A 15,000-nucleotide genomic window follows, 5' to 3' on the forward strand; every position below is an offset into this window, starting at 1 on the left:
CGGGCGCGCACCTTCGCCAGGGTGGGCACCTTGGTGCGCACACCTTGGCTGGGCTGCGCACCAGGGCGGGCTCAAGATGGCACCAGCATTCCCTTTTTCTCACTATCTTTCAAAACGGAAATTTTAAAATCTCGTTTTTTTTTTGCCTTTTATGGAAATTAGTGAAGGCATCGCATCAAAGGTGCGCACCTCGCTGCCCACCTTGGTGTGCTCCGAGGTGCCCACCACGGTGCGCAACGCCGGTGCGAACCCGGGAGCGCCCCGATGTGTGCTCCAAGGTGCGGCGTGCACGAAGTCGGACCCCGGTTTGCCCCGGGTGCGCACCTCGCGTGCACCTTGGTGCGCACACCTTGGCTGGGTTGCGCGGCCTGGTGGGCACCATGGTGCGCACCAAGGAGCGCTCCGAAGTGTGCTCCAAGGTGCGGCGTGCACGAAGTCGGAGCCCGGTTTGCCCCGGGTACGCACCTCGCGTGCACCTTCGCCGGGGTGGGCACCTCGGCTGGGTTGCACGCCCTGGTGCGCACCAAGGAGCGCTCCGAAGTGTGCTCCAAGGTGCGGCGTGCACGAAGTCGGAGCCCGGTTTGCCCCGGGTGCGCACCTTCGCCGCGGTGCGCACCATGGCGTGCACGAAGTCGGAGCCCGGTTTGCCCCGGGTGCGCACCTCGCGTGCACCTTCGGCGGGGTTGCGCGCCCTGGTGGGCACCATGGTGCGCACCAAGGAGCGCTCCGAAGTGTGCTCCAAGGTGCGGCGTGCACGAAGTCGGAGCCCGGTTTGCCCCGGGTGCGCACCTCGCGTGCACCTTCGGCGGGGTTGCGCGCCCTGGTGGGCACCATGGTGCGCACCAAGGAGCGCTCCGAAGTGTGCTCCAAGGTGCGGCGTGCACGAAGTCGGAGCCCGGTTTGCCCCGGGTGCGCACCTCGCGTGCACCTTCGCCGCGGTGGGCACCATGGCGTGCACGAAGTCGGAGCCCGGTTTGCCCCGGGTGCGCACCTCGCGTGCACCTTCGCCGGGGTGGGCACCTCGGCTGGGTTGCGCGCCCTGGTGCGCACCAAGGAGCGCTCCGAAGTGTGCTCCAAGGTGCGGCGTGCACGAAGTCGGAGCCCGGTTTGCCCCGGGTGCGCACCTCGCGTGCACCTTCGCTAGGGTGGGCACCTCGGTGCGCACACCTTCTCAATGTTTTCTTGCCTTTTCTGGAAATTGGTGAAGGCAGCGCATCAAAGGTGCGCACCTCGGTGTGCTCCGAGGTGCGAACCCGAGAGCGCTCCGAGGTGCCCACGAAGTCGAAAGTCGGGTTAATTGCATTGTTTTCCCCGGGTGCGCTCCGAGGTGCGCAACATCGGCGCGCACCAAGGAGGGCTCCGAAGTGTGCTCCAAGGTGCGCACGATGGCGTGCACCTCTGGTGCGCACGATTCGGAGCTCGGTTTGACCGGGGTGCGCACACCTTGGCTGGGTTGCGCACCTTTTGTGCGCTCCAAGGTGCGCACGAAGTCGGAGCTCGGTTTGCCCCGGGTGCGCACCTTCGCCAGGGTGCGCACCTTGATGCGCACGCCTTGGCTGGGCTGCGCACCTTGGTGGGCGCCATGGTGCGCACCTTTCGTGCGCTCCAAGGTGCGCACGAAGTCGGAGCTCGGTTTGCCCCGGGTGCGCACCTTGGTGGGCGCCATGGTGCACTCCGAGGTGCCCAAGATTGGTGCGCACCAAGGAGCGCTCCGAAGTGCGCTCCAAGGTGCGCAGGTGCGCGCGAAGTCGAAAGTTGGGTTAATTGTCCGGTTTGCCTCGGGTGCGCACCTTGCGTGCACCTTCGCCAGGGTGGGCGCCTTGGTGCGCACACCTTGGCTGGGCTGCGCACCCGGGCGCGCACACCTTGGCACCCGCGTTTCCTTCATTTTAAATTTTTTTTTTTTACAATCTCTCAAGTGGGAAATTCTATAATCTCAACTTTTTTTGCCTTTTCAGGAAACTTTTGAATGGAGCGCATCATTGGTGCGCTCCGAAGTGTGCTCCAAAGCTCTCTCCAGCTGCGTGCACCTGCCCCGGCCGCGCACCCGGCCCCGCCCAGCTTCGCTCACCTGTCCCGGGCGTCTGGTGCGGAACCTTAGAGTAAGAAACATCACCGTGCACCTTGGCCAACGTGCGCGACTCGACCGAGCGCGCACTGGCCGAGGTGCACACCGATTTCACCTGGGTGCGCGCGCAGCACCTCGGGCGCACCGGGGTGCGCGCACAACGCCCGGGTTGCACCGTGGCCTGTGTGCTCGGGGCGCCTCGGGTGTGCGCTCGGTGTCGCCCCCGCGCGCGCGGTAGTGCGGGCAGCGCACCCCGGCCCGGCCCGGCCCCGACGAGAACGCAAACGGGCAAAAGGTTTATTCAAATAGCATTGCGACGCCCGGCGAAAAACTAAAAAAGGGTGCAACACCGGGACTTCCCGGGAGGTCACCCATCCCAGTACTACTCCGGCCCAAGCGCGCTTAACTGCGGAGTTCTGATGGGATCCGGTGCACTAACGCTGGTATGATCGCACCCGTTATGAGCTTGTCGCAGTGTGTACTTAGCAAACCGCGACCCACGTGCGAATCCACCCCGGCCACCCACCCCCGTCGAGGTGCACACCCTCCCTCGCGAAGTGCGCCCCGTTCGCCAAGTGTGAGCCCTGCCCGGGTGCGCGCACCTTGCTAGGGCGTCGGGTGTGCACCCGGCCCGGCCTACGTGCGTGCACCTGGAGGGGGCGTCGTGTGCGTGCAGTGTCCCGTCTGCAACGCGGTGCCCACACACCACCTCGGGCGCAACGACCTGCGCTCACATGTGGGCCGAGTGCACCTTGGTGCATGTTCGGGGCGCCTCGGGTGCACGCTCGATCTTGCCCCGGTGCACCAAGGCGCTCGGTTTGCCCCGGGTGCGCACTTGGTGCAAGGTGGGCACCCAAAATAGGGATCAAGCACCAAAACACAAGTTTCGGGATGCAAAATGGGACCCAAGGACCACAAATGCGTTCCAAGACCCATGATGGGTCCACGAGAACAAAAATGTGTTCCGAGACTTAATAAACAAATATTGGGTTTTAGGAGAAGAAACATGCTCTGATGCCCAAAACGAGAATCGACCCCGAAAAGGCCACAGGCCAAAAGTGGGATGCGAGACAAAAAAAAATGGGACCCGAGGACCAAAATTGGGTTCCCAGGTCGAAGACAGGGCAACCGGACAAGAAACGACCTCTAAGGCTCGAAATGAGTCCCGACGACTAAAACTTGACAAGAAGCACCCATCAGGCACCCAACTCGACACCCATGGGATGCCGACCCACCCGGGCTTCCACCTAGCACACCTTGGCACCCACCCACCCTCGCACCCAACCTCGCACCCAACTTAGCACCTTTGAACCCACATTGGCACTCACCCTGACCCTGGCACCTTGGAACCCACATTGGCACTCACCTTGACCCTGGCACCCACCTTTGCACTCACCTTGGGACCCACCCTGGCTCCCACCTCGGCACCCACCCAGACACCCACCTTGGTTCCTTGGCACCCACCTTGGATCCTTGGCACCCACCCCGACACCCACCTTGGCACGCAACTTGGCTACTTGCCACCCACCTTGGCTCCTTGACGCCCACCCCGACAACCACCCCGTGACCTACCCTGGCTAGGGTTGGTGCACACCCACCCTGGTGCCCACCTTGGCACCCACCCTATGACCCACCTTGGCACGCACCTTAGTACCCACCCCGTTACCCACCCTAGGACCCACCCCGTGACCCACCTTGGCCAGGGTGGGTGCACCCACCCTGGTGCCCACCTTGGCACCCACCCATCCTAGCACCCAGCCTGTGACCGGGCTTGGAACCCAACCTTGCACCCGCACCCGTCTTGGCCAGTGTGGGTGCGCACCCATCCTGGCACCCACGTTGTGACACACCCTTTAACCCACGCACCCTAGCACCCACGTTGGCACCCACCTTGGAACCCAACCTAGCAACTTGGCACCCACCCCGTGACCCACCTTGGCATCCACCATAGCAGTCGCCGACTTGGCACCCACCTCGGCACCCACCTTGACACTTGTGGACCCACCTTGCCACTCACCCTAGCATCGACCCATCCTAGCACCCACCCTGGCACCTTTGCACCCTAGCACTCACCCATCCTAGCACCTAACCTGTGACCCACCTTGACACTCACCCTCGCACCCACCTTGGAACCCAACCTAGCACCCACCCACCCTGACACCAACCCTAGCACCTACCCACCCTTGCACCCACCCTGTGACCCATCTTGGCACCCACCCATCCTACCACTCAACCTATCACCCACCTTCTCACCCACCTTGGCATCCACCTTAGCACCCACCCACACTGGCACCTTGGCACCCACCTCGGGCAAGGTGGGTGCACACCCACCCTGGCACCCAATTTAGAACCCACCGAGCATGTTACCCACCTTGGCACCCACATTGCAGCCCACCCTAGTACCCACCCTATGACCCACATTGGCATCCACACCCTAGCACCCAGGCACCTCGACACCCGCCTTGACACCCACCCTAGCACTGAACCTGTGACCCACCTTGGAACTCACCCTAGAACCCACCCACCCTGTGAACCACCTTGGCATCCACCTTAGCACCCACCCACCTTGGCACCCACTCTAGCACTCACCCATCCTAACACCCAACTTGTTACCCACCTTGGCACCCGCCCTCGCGTCCACCTTGAAACCCACCCTAGCACCCACCCACGCAGGAGCCCACCTTGGCACCCAACCTAACACCCACGCATCCTGGCACCCAACTTGTGACCCACCTTGGAACCCACCCTAGTACCCACCTTTGAACCCACTATATCACCAACCCACCTTGGCACCCACCCTATGACCCTCTTTGGAATCCACCCTAGCACGCACCCACCCTGGCACCCACCATGGAGCGCACCCTAGCACCCACCCACCTCGGCACGCACCTCAACACCCACCTTGGTGTGCGCACTGCGCCAACCTCTCAAAGACCCTATGTGGTGCGCTCCAAAGTGTACACCTTTGGTGCGCTCCAAGGTGCGCACCTTTGGTGCACACCGAGGTGCACACCAAAGTGTGCACCGAGGTGAGCACCAAAGTGCACTCCAGGGTGCACACCAAGGCGTGCACCTTTGGTGCGGTCAATGCAAACGAATTCGGAAGTTGGGGTCGATGTCCTAATCGCTGCTGCAGACTACACGTATGAGAATCGGACAAATAGCTTTATATAGGGGAGGTGTTGCGTTTGATGGGTCGACTCCCCTGGTTGTGTGCACTGCACCAACTTCAAAGACCCTGTCTTGTTTAAGAAGTCAAAAGTTGGGGTGGATGTCCTAATCATTGCTGCAGTCTACGCATGTATGAGAATCAGACAAATAGCTTATATAGGGGAGGTGTTGCATTCGATGGGTTGACTCCCCTGGTTGTGCGCACTGCGCCAACCTCAAAGACCCCGCATAGCAGAAGAAGTCGGAAGTCGGATTTTGGTGAGCACCAAGGCGTGCACCTTTGGTGCGGTCAACGCAGACGAATTCAGAAGTTGGGGTGGATGTCCTAATCGTTGTTGCAGGCTACACATGTATGAGAATCAGACAAATAGCTTATATAGGGGAGGTGTTGGGTTTGATGGGTCAACTCCCTTGGTTGTGCGCATTACGCCAACCTCAAAGACCTTGTTTTCGTTAAGAAGTCAAAAGTTGGGGTCAATGTCCTAATGGCTCCTGCAGGCTACACATGTATGAGAATCGGACAAATAGCTTATATAGGGGAGGTGTTGGGTTTGATGGGTCGACTCCCCTGGTTGTGCGCATTACGTCAACCTCAAAGACCTTGTTTTCGTTAAGAAGTCAAAAGTTGGGGTCGATGTCCTAATTGCTCCTGTAGACTACACATGTATGAGAATCAGACAAATAGCTTATATAGGGGAGGTGTTGGGTTTGATGGGTTGACTCCCCTAGTTGTTCGCATTACACCAACCTCAAAGACCTTGTTTTCGTTTAGAAGCCGAAAGTTGGGGTCGATGTCCTAATTGCTCCTGCAGGCTACGCATGTATGAGAATCAGACAAATAGCTTATATAGGGGAGGTGTTGGGTTTGATGGGTCGACTCCCCTGGTTGTGCGCATTGCGCCAACCTCAAAGACCCTGCATTGCGGATGAAGTCGAAAGTCAGAGTTTGGTGTGCTACAAGGTGTGGTCGAAGGTGCTCACCTAGGTGTGCACCTTTGGAGCGCAGGAAAAGTGCCCTCCAAAAGTGCGCACCTTTGGAGTGCACAAAAGTGCCCTCCAAAAGTGCGCACCTTTGGAGTGCACAAAAGTGCCCTCCAAAAGTGCGCACCTTTGGAGCGCACAAAAGTGCCCTCCAAAAAGTGCCCTCCAAAAGTGCGCACCTTTGGAGTGCAGAAAAGTGCCCTCCAAAAAGTGCCCTCCAAAAGTGCGCACCTTTGGAGCGCAGAAAAGTGCCCTCCAAAAAGTGCCCTCCAAAAGTGCGCACCTTTGGAGCGCAGAAAAGTGCCCTCCAAAAAGTGCCCTCCAAAAGTGCGCACCTTTGGAGCGCAGAAAAGTGCCCTCCAAAAAGTGCCCTCCAAAAGTGCGCACCTTTGGAGCGCAGAAAAGTGCCCTCCAAAAAGTGCCCTCCAAAAGTGCGCACCTTTGGAGCGCAGAAAAGTGCCCTCCAAAAAGTGCCCTCCAAAAGTGCGCACCTTTGGAGCGCAGAAAAGTGCCCTCCAAAAAGTGCCCTCCAAAAGTGCGCACCTTTGGAGCGCAGAAAAGTGCCCTCCAAAAAGTGCCCTCCAAAAGTGCGCACCTTTGGAGCGCAGAAAAGTGCCCTCCAAAAGTGCGCACCTTTGGAGCGCACAAAAGTGCCCTCCAAAAGTGCGCACTTTTGGTGCGCACCAAGGCGCTGGTTCGGTCGTTGCAGGCGAGTTCGGAAGTTGGGGTCGATGTCCTGAGCGGAGGTGCAAACTACACAGGTGTCGGAATCGGACAAATAGCTTATATAGGGGAGGTGTATGCTTCGATGGGTCGACTCCCCAGGTTGAGCGCACCGCACCAACCTCAAAGACCCTACGGTATGGATGAAGTCGGAAGTTGGGTCCGATGACCGATTCGATTAGTAGGTATGCTCATGAGGTCGGAATTTGGGTCCGATGACCTGCCATGTGCAGGAAGGCGAATGTTGGCACTGTGCGTTGCATGGTGCACACCAAGGCGCTGGTGCGGTCTTTTTAGTCGAGTTCGGAAGTTGGGGTCGATGTCCTGATCGGAGGTGCAAGCTACACAGGTGTGGGAATCGGACAAATAGCTTATATAGGGGAGGTGTATGCTTCGTTGGGTCGACTCCCCGGGTTGAGCGCACCGCGCCAACCTCAAAGACCCTACGGTATGGATGAAGTCGGAAGTTGGGTCCGATGACCGATTCGATATGTAGGCATACTCGCGAGGTCGGAATTTGGGTCCGATGACCTGCCACGTGCAGGAAGGCGAATGTTGGCACTGTGCGTTGCAAGGTGCGCACCAAGGCGCTGGTTCGGTCGTTGGAGGCGAGTTCGGAAGTTGGGGTCGATGTCTTGATCGGAGGTGCAAACTACACAGGTGTGGGAATCGGACAAATAGCTTATATAGGGGAGGTGTATGCTTCGTTGGGTCGACTCCCCGGGTTGAGCGCACCGCGCCAACCTCAAAGACCCTACGGTATGGATGAAGTCGGAAGTTGGGTCCGATGACCGATTCGATATGTAGGCATACTCGCGAGGTCGGAATTTGGGTCCGATGACCTGCCATGTGCAGGAAGGCGAATGTTGGGACTGTGCGTCGCAAGGTGCGCACCAAGGCGCTGGTGCCGTCGTTGCAGTCGAGTTCGGAAGTTGGGGTCGATGTCCTGGTCAGAGGTGCAAACTACACAGGTGTGGGAATCGGACAAATAGCTTATATAGGGGAGGTGTATGCTTCGATGGGTCGACTCCCTGGGTTGAGCGCACCGCGCCAACCTCAAAGACCCTACAGTATGGATGAAGTCGGAAGTTGGGTCCGATGACCGATTCGATACGTAGGCATATTGGCGAGGTCTGAATTTGTGTCCGATGACCTGCCATGCGCAGGAAGGCGGAATTTGGGTCCGATGACCGAGTTGATGGCGTGCCATGCGCAGAAAGGCGGAATTTGGGTCCGATGACCGAGTTGATGTTGATGGCCCGCCATGCACAGGAAGGCGGAATTTGGGTCCGATGACCGATTTGAAGGCGTGCCATACGCAAAAAGGCGGAGTTTGGGTCCGATGACCGAGTTGATATTGATGGCCCGCCATGCGCAGGAAGGCGGAATTTGGGTCCGATGACCTGACATACGCATGGAGTCCGACTCGGGGGCCGATGTTCGATTCGATGACTTGCATTGTGGGTAAAGTCGGAAGTTGTGGTCTTTGACCCGATTCGATGACCAGACTTCGGCTGCTTGAGAATCGGACAAATAACTTATATAGGGGAGGTAGTGTTCTCGAGCATCCTCCCCCCGTGCCCGTTTATGTCGATTGATGCTGGTGCTCGACTGGTTGGAGCGCTCGGATGCAAAAATCTTGCACCAGGATTTATCGATTGTGATGGACACGGCAAGTCTCCTGATTGCTATGCAGGAGCTCATCGTGAATCTCTATGCGGCCTTGGTATGGACTCGACCTGCGGAATGGTTCGGCAATGGTAGTCGCTCCAACACGTCCTTGCAATGGCCACAGAGGTGATTCGACTAGAGCTCCAGTCTAGCTTTTGGGTTGCTTGGCGGACTGGTATAGCCGCGATCGAGTTCCGGCCATGAACGTTTTAGATAGCTCTTGGGCTTTCTGGGACGGAAGTCGGAAGTTTGGGCTGTTGTCCGATTTGATGACCATTCTTCGGATGTGTGAGAATCGGACAAATAACTTATATAGGGGACTGTGTTGTCTCACGCAGCCCCCTCCGTGCCCCTCTATCTCGACCGATGTTGGTGCTTGAAAGGGTTGGGATCGCTCGGATTTATAAACGTGCACCACCATTTGTCGAGTGTGAGGGACGCGGCAGGTCTCCTAAATGCTATGCGGGCGCTCTCTGAGAATCTCTATCCGGCCTCGACACAGACTAGTCTTGCTGAATGGTTTGGCACTGGTAGTCGATCCAACACGTCGTTGTTGTGGCCGCCTAGGCGATTCGATTCGAGCCCCCGTCTAGCTTTTGGGTTGCTTGGCGGATTTTTCCCTATCCGCAAGTGAGCTCGGTCCCTAAACGTTCGAGAAACCCGATTGCTATGCGCCGACTCTCTTTCTTGCGAGCCTCCATCTAGCTTTTGGGTCTCTACGGAACGGAAGTCGGAATCTGGGACCGTTGTTTGATTCGACGAGGCAGACTACGGTTGTGCGAGAATCGGACAAATAACTTATATAGGGGAGGTGTTGACTGGAGCATTCTCCCCCGTGCCCCTCTAACTCGACCAATGCTGGCGCTCGAACGGTGGTAGCGCTCGGATTTTCATTGAGCGCCAGCATTGGTCGATTTAGAGGGGCATGCGAGATTCCCGAATGCTATGCGAGGGCTCTAACGGAAATGTCTATTGGTTTCGGTATGGATGCAATTGCGAGTGGTTCGGCAAAGGTAGTCGTTCCGATGCGTCCATGTCGTGGCCAAATCGATAATTCGATTTGAGCCCTCGTATAGCATTTGGGTCTCTCGATGTGATTCCGCATTCCAGTCCCTTTGGGCACTGCTTGAGCCGCATCCCAGGGGGTTCCCTTCCAAATAATCTGCCTCACAACCCGATTGCTATGCGGTGAGGCTCCTCGGCCGCCTCGGAACTATCTGTGTATCAGACGCATCGCGGGATAAGGGGTTGGCAACGGTAGTCGCCCCAAGCGCGTCCGATGCTTGGACCATTCCGAGGCGGCCCTGAAGCCTCTTCCGTCTAGCCGTTGGGTCCTTCTCGCCGCATCCCTCGCCTCGCACCCCGATTGCTATGCGGTGAGGCTCCTCGGCCGCCTCGGAACTATCTGTGTATCGGACGCGTCGCGGGATAAGGGGTTGTCACTGGTAGTCGCCCCAAGCGCGTCCGATGCTTGGACCATTCCGAGGCGGCCCTGAAGCCTCTTCCGTCTAGCCGTTGGGTCCTTCTCGCCGCATCCCTCGCCTCGCACCCCGATTGCTATGCGGTGAGGCTCCTCGGCCGCCTCGGAACTATCTGTGTATCGGACGCGTCGCGGGATAAGGGGTTGTCATTGGTAGTCGCCCCAAGCGCGTCCGATGCTTGGACCATTCCGAGGCGGCCCTGAAGCCTCTTCCGTCTAGCCGTTGGGTCCTTCTCGCCGCATCCCTCGCCTCGCACCCCGATTGCTATGCGGTGAGGCTCCTCGGCCGCCTCGGAACTATCTGTGTATCGGACGCGTCGCGGGATAAGGGGTTGTCACTGGTAGTCGCCCCAAGCGCGTCCGATGCTTGGACCATTCCGAGGCGGCCCTGAAGCCTCTTCCGTCTAGCCGTTGGGTCCTTCTCGCCGCATCCCTCGCCTCGCACCCCGATTGCTATGCGGTGAGGCTCCTCGGCCGCCTCGGAACTATCTGTGTATCAGACGCGTCGCGGGATAAGGGGTTGTCACTGGTAGTCGCCCCAAGCGCGTTCGATGCTTGGACCATTCCGAGGCGGCCCTGAAGCCTCTTCCGTCTAGCCGTTGGGTCCTTCTCGCCGCATCCCTCGCCTCGCACCCCGATTGCTATGCGGTGAGGCTCCTCGGCCGCCTTGGAACTATCTGTGTATCGGACGCGTCGCGGGATAAGGGGTTGTCACTGGTAGTCGCCCCAAGCGCGTCCGATGCTTGGACCATTCCGAGGCGGACCCGAAGCCTCTTCCGTCTAGCCGTTGGGTCCTTCTCGCCGCATCCTTCGCCTCGCACCCCGATTGCTATGCGGTGAGGCTCCTCGGCCGCCTCGGAACTATCTGTGTATCGGACGCGTCGCGGGATAAGGGGTTGTCACTGGTAGTCGCCCCAAGCGCGTCCGATGCTTGGACCATTCCGAGGCGGCCCCGAAGCCTCTTCCGTCTAGCCGTTGGGTCCTTCTCGCCGCATCCCTCGCCTCGCACCCCGATTGCTATGCGGTGAGGCTCCTCGGCCGCCTTGGAACTATCTGTGTATCGGACGCGTCGTGGGATAAGGGGTTGTCACTGGTAGTCGCCCCAAGCGCGTCCGATGCTTGGACCATTCCGAGGCGGACCCGAAGCCTCTTCCGTCTAGCCGTTGGGTCCTTCTCGCCGCATCCCTCGCCTCGCACCCCGATTGCTATGCGGTGAGGCTCCTCGGCCGCCTTGGAACTATCTGTGTATCGGACGCGTCGCGGGATAAGGGGTTGTCACTGGTAGTCGCCCCAAGCGCGTCCGATGCTTGGACCATTCCGAGGCGGACCCGAAGCCTCTTCCGTCTAGCCGTTGGGTCCTTCTCGCCGCATCCCTCGCCTCGCACCCCGATTGCTATGCGGTGAGGCTCCTCGGCCGCCTTGGAACTATCTGTGTATCGGACGCGTCGCGGGATAAGGGGTTGTCACTGGTAGTCACCCCAAGCGCGTCCGATGCTTGGACCATTCCGAGGCGGACCCGAAGCCTCTTCCGTCTAGCCGTTGGGTCCTTCTCGCCGCATCCCTCGCCTCGCACCCCGATTGCTATGCGGTGAGGCTCCTCGGCCGCCTTGGAACTATCTGTGTATCGGACGCGTCGCGGGATAAGGGGTTGTCACTGGTAGTCGCCCCAAGCGCGTCCGATGCTTGGACCATTCCGAGGCGGCCCCGAAGCCTCTTCCGTGTAGCCGTTGGGTCCTTCTCGCCGCATCCCTCGCCTCGCACCCCGATTGCTATGCGGTGAGGCTCCTCGGCCGCCTTGGAACTATCTGTGTATCGGACGCGTCGCGGGATAAGGGGTTGTCACTGGTAGTCGCCCCAAGCGCGTCCGATGCTTGGACCATTCCGAGGCGGCCCCGAAGCCTCTTCCGTGTAGCCGTTGGGTCCTTCTCGCCGCATCCCTCGCCTCGCACCCCGATTGCTATGCGGTGAGGCTCCTCGGCCGCCTTGGAACTATCTGTGTATCGGACGCGTCGCGGGATAAGGGGTTGTCACTGGTAGTCGCCCCAAGCGCGTCCGATGCTTGGACCATTCCGAGGCGGACCTGAAGCCTCTTCCCTCTAGCCGTTGGGGCTTTCTCGCCGCATCCCTCGCCTCGCACCCTGATTGCTATGCTGTGAGGCTCCTCGGCCGCCTTGGAACTATCTGTGTATCGGACGCATCGCGGGATAAGGGGTTGGCAGTGGTAGTCGCCCCAAGCGCATCCGATGCTTGGACCATTCCGAGGCGGCCCTGCATCCTCTTCCGTCTAGCCGTTGGGGCCATCTCGCCGCATCCCCCACCTCGCACCACGATTGCTATGCGGTGAGGCTCCTTGGCCGCCTCGGAACTATCTGTGTATCGGACGCATCGCGGGATAAGGGGTTGTCACTGGTAGTCGCCCCAAGCGCGTCCGATGCTTGGACTATTCCGAGGCGGCCCTGCAGCCTCTTCCGTCTAGCCGTTGGGGCCATCTCGCCGCATCCCCCACCTCCTCGGCCGCCTCGGAACTATCTGTGTATCGGACGCATCGCGGGATAAGGGGTTGGCAGTGGTAGTCGCCCCAAGCGCGTCCGATGCTTGGACTATTCCGAGGCAGCCCTGCAGCCTCTTCCGTCTAGCCTTTGGGGCCATCTCGCTGCATCCCTCGCCTCGCACCCCGATTGCTATGCGGTGAGGCTCCTCGGCCGCCTGGGAACTATCTTCGTATCGGACGCATCGTGGGATAAGGGGTTGTCACTGGTAGTCGCCCCAAGCGCGTCCGATGCTTGGACTATTCCGAGGCGGCCCTGTGGCCTCTTCCGTCTAGCCGTTGGGGCCATCTCGCCGCATCCCCCACCTCGCACCCCGATTGCTATGCGGTGAGGCTCTTCGGCCGCCTTGGAACTATCTTCGTATCGGACGCATCGCGGGATAAGGGGTTGTCACTGGTAGTCGCCCCAAGCGCGTCCGATGCTTGGACTATTCCGAGGCGGCCCTGCAGCCTCTTCCGTCTAGCCGTTGGGGCCATCTCGCCGCATCCCCCACCTCGCACCCCGATTGCTATGCGGTGAGGCTCCTCGGCCGCCTTGGAACTATCTTCGTATCGGACGCATCGCGGGATAAGGGGTTGTCACTGGTAGTCGCCCCAAGCGCGTCCGATGCTTGGACTATTCCGACGCGGCCCTGTGGCCTCTTCCGTCTAGCCGTTGGGGCCATCTCGCCGCATCCCCCACCTCGCACCCCGATTGCTATGCGGTGAGGCTCCTCGGCCGCCTTGGAACCATCTTCGTATCGGACGCATCGCGGGATAGGGGGCTGTCACTGGTAGTCGCCCCAAGCGTGTCCGATGCTTGGACCATTCCTAGGCGGCCCTGAAGCCTCTTCCGTCTAGCCGTTGGGGCCTTCCCGCCCCATCCCTCGCCTCGCACCCCCGATTGCTATGCGGTGAGGCTCCTCGGCCGCCTTGGAACCATCTGTGTATCGGACGCATCGCGGGATAAGGGGTTGGCACTGGCAGTCGCCCCAAGCGCGTCCGATGCTTGGACCATTCCGAGGTGGCCCTGAAGCCTCTTCCGTCTAGCCGTTGGGGCCTTCCCGCCCCATCCCTCGCCTCGCACCCCGATTGATATGCGGTGAGGCTCCTCGGCCGCCTTGGAACTATCTGTGTATCGGACGCATCGCGGGATAAGGGGTTGGCACTGGTAGTCGTCCCAATCGCATCCGATGCTTGGACCATTCCGAGGCGGCCCTGCAGCCTCTTCCGTTTAGCCGTCGGGGCCTTCCCGCCGCATCCCTCGCCTCGCATCCCGATTCCTATGCGGTGAGTCTTCTCGGCCGCCGCGGAACTATACCTGTTATTGCTACTGCATCCTTCGGCTGGTAACCTCCTCTGCCGCCTTGGAACGTTCTCTTTGTCGGACGCGTCGCGGGATAAGGGGTTGGCACTGGTAGTCGCCCCAAGCGCGCCCGATGCATAGACCGCTCCGATTCGACCTTGCTTTCAGCCTCTCACATGCATAGACCTCTCTGAGTCGACCCTGCAGCCTCTCACGTTTAGCCTTTGGAATCTCGCCTCACAACATGATTGCTATCCTTGATGCATCCCTTGCCTCGAGCCCTGATTGCTTTCTTGGCTGCATCCCTCCTCTCCTCACAGCCCGGTTGTCATCACTGCTTCATCCGTCGCTTCATTCATTCTGGCTGCTGGGCCCTTCCCACCGCACACCTCGATTGCTATCTCTTCTGCATCACACACCCCGATTGCTATCTCTGCTACATCCCTCGGCTCTCACTTCTGCATCCTTCGCCTCACACCTCGATTGCTATCAATGCTGCATCCGTAACCTCACACCCCGATTGCTATGCGGGGAGGCTCCTTGGCCGCCTTGGAAATTTCTGTGTGTCGGACGCACCGCGGGATAAGGGGTTGGCACTGGTAGTCGCCCCAAGTGCGCCCGATTCTTAGACCGCTTCGAGGTGACCTCGTAGCCTCTTTCGTCCAGGCTTCCTGCCTTCAACGCCCTTTTTACACCTCGATTGCTATGCGCGGGCTCGTTGGCGTCTATCACCTCTCTGCGAAGAGTGGCACGATGATTGTTGGGGTAAATCGTAGCAGTCCGATCTCTGGCCTTGGGCCATTGTGAGGGCTGATCGATTTCCTGTGCGCATCTCGTGTTCGCCCAGTAACAGACTCGACGACTTGTAATCGGTCTTGTTCCCGATTGTTCCTGGAGGTAGTCTTCGGAACTCTTGGATTTGACCTGTCACTCGAACTGTCCTCTTCCGAGGATGCTTGTGTGTGTGTGCTTGTGCCATTTCCTTGGCGGTATTAACGAGATATTAAAGAGCGGAGTGAGCGCCTCGCCCAGCTATGTTTGGGGCTCTCACTCCCTTACCCGGTGTGCGACCG

General features: G+C 59.5%; 1 non-coding gene across 1 annotated transcript; it reads right to left on the bottom strand.

The window, feature by feature from the left end:
• Positions 1 to 2,406: 2,406 nt before the first annotated feature.
• On the bottom strand, positions 2,407 to 2,525 carry LOC131860714 (5S ribosomal RNA). The gene has a single exon (XR_009359808.1). It is a non-coding gene; the product is annotated as a 5S ribosomal RNA (ribosomal RNA).
• Positions 2,526 to 15,000: the final 12,475 nt, after the last annotated feature.

This window comes from Cryptomeria japonica, unplaced genomic scaffold (assembly GCF_030272615.1).
Source record: "Cryptomeria japonica unplaced genomic scaffold, Sugi_1.0 HiC_scaffold_15, whole genome shotgun sequence".
NCBI lineage: Eukaryota > Viridiplantae > Streptophyta > Pinopsida > Cupressales > Cupressaceae > Cryptomeria > Cryptomeria japonica.